Below are 1966 nucleotides of genomic sequence, written 5' to 3' on the forward strand. Positions count from 1 at the left end.
TATCCTAAAGCTTCCCTGACCCTTCAAAAGAGGTGGGTATGTTTCAACCTAAAAAACAAGCAGCTAGGCCCAGAGCGCCAGTCTCTGCATTGGTCCCCTGCTCCTAGAGGTTAAGAACAAAAGAGATGCATCTGAACTTTCCCCAGAGCCTTCTGCGTTTTTAAGCATCACGTGGAATTTGGGGTTCTCTGGCCTGGAGCTGCACTTGCTTGATGAAAGTAGAAATCAGCCCTATCTTCCTCAACGGACAATTTGTTACCTACTTTGAGTGTCTTCCACTAAAGTCATCCATTGTTCCTTGAGCCACATAAACCTGTGCCCAAGCTTGTCTGACATCTGCCTTGTCAAGTATCCATGACGCTGGGCTCTGAGGGAGGTGAAGGTTTTGTGGTCAAGCTCTGTGGTCTGCCCTGGTCCTGCTCAATTGAGAATGTGCAGAACTTTCTCTCCGACTGCACAAGTCACGATGGGGTTGCAGGTGTCCGTTTCATTTACACTAGAGAAGGCAGGCAGAGTGGTGAGGCTTTTGTTGAAGTTGAATTAGAAGATAATGTAAAAATGACCCTGAAAAAAAAACAGGGAAAGCATGGGACACCGGTACATCGAGGTGTTCAAGTCACACAGAACCGAGATGGATTGGGTATTGAAGCACAGTGGTCCAAACAGTGCCGACACTGCCTATGACGGCTTCGTACGACTTCGGGGACTCCCATTTGGATGCACAAAGGAAGAAATTGTTCAGTTCTTCTCAGGGTTGGAAATTGTGTCACATTGCCTGTGGACCCCAAGGGCAAGATTACAGGGGAGGCCTTCGTGCAGTTTACCTCACAGGAATTAGCTGGAAAGGCTCTAGGGAAGCACAAGGAGAGAGTAGGGCATAGGTGTATCGAAGTGTTCAAGAGCAGTCAGGAGGAGGTTAGGTCATACTCTGATCAGCCTCTGAAGTTCATGTCTGTGCAGTGGCCAGGGCCCTGTGACCGGCCAGGCACAGCCCGGAGGTACACTGGCATCTTGAAGCAGGCGGACCTGGAGAGAATGAGGTCTGGTGCCTACAGTGCAGGCTATGGGGGCTATGAGGAGTACAGAGGCCTGAGTGATGGCTACGGCTTTACCACTGACCCGTTTGGTAGAGTCCTCAGTTACTGTCTCTCAGGAATGTATGACCATAGATATGGAGATGCTGAATTCACAGTGCAGAGCACCACTGGCCACTGTGTGCACCTGAGGGGGCTGCCCTACAAAGCAACCGAGATCGACATTTACAACTTCTTCTCTCCACTCAACCCTGTGAGAGTCCATATTGAGATCGGCCCTGATGGTAGAGTGACGGGCGAAGCAGATGTTGAGTTTGCCACCCATGAAGAAGCTGTGACAGCTATGTCAAAAGACAGGGCCAACATGCAGCACAGATATATAGAACTCTCCCTGAATTCAGTAACGGGCCAGCAATGGGGCTTATAGCAGCCAGGTGATGCAGGGCATGGGGGTGTCACCTACAGTGGCCTAGAGAGTCTGTCAGTGAGTGGCTGTTATGGGGCCGGCTATAGCGGTCAGAATAGCATGGGTGGATATGACTAGTTTTGTAGTAACATTTGAGTTATTTCAATCAAATATTCACAGGCAGTCAACAAGCAGTTAAAAGCAATTTATAACTAGAGGAAGCTGTGGGACACATTTTGCACCGTGAGATTGTGAAATCTGGATTAAAAAATTACCTCTTCAGCCAGCATATTGATGCCTTTTTTGAGTGAAGATTGCTCACTCTCAGGCGCCTATCATCCGCCATTTGCCAGTCTCTCGCCTGTGCATCACCTGCCTTACACCTATCCATCTCCCAACGCACGAGGTTCACCTCCCGATTGACCGACAACAGCCAGCAAACTGATCGCCGACCGCCAGTGGAGCACAAGCTGTCTGCTGTTGCCTGGAAGTTCACTGTTACAGTACCTGCAGGTTTGATTACACG

At 49.5% G+C, this 1966-nt stretch overlaps 1 pseudogene; it reads left to right on the forward strand.

The window, feature by feature from the left end:
* Positions 1–209: 209 nt before the first annotated feature.
* LOC124961995 (heterogeneous nuclear ribonucleoprotein F-like) lies at positions 210–1578 on the forward strand (annotated as a pseudogene).
* Positions 1579–1966: the final 388 nt, after the last annotated feature.

Source organism: Sciurus carolinensis, chromosome 12 (assembly GCF_902686445.1).
Source record: "Sciurus carolinensis chromosome 12, mSciCar1.2, whole genome shotgun sequence".
Classification (NCBI taxonomy): domain Eukaryota; kingdom Metazoa; phylum Chordata; class Mammalia; order Rodentia; family Sciuridae; genus Sciurus; species Sciurus carolinensis.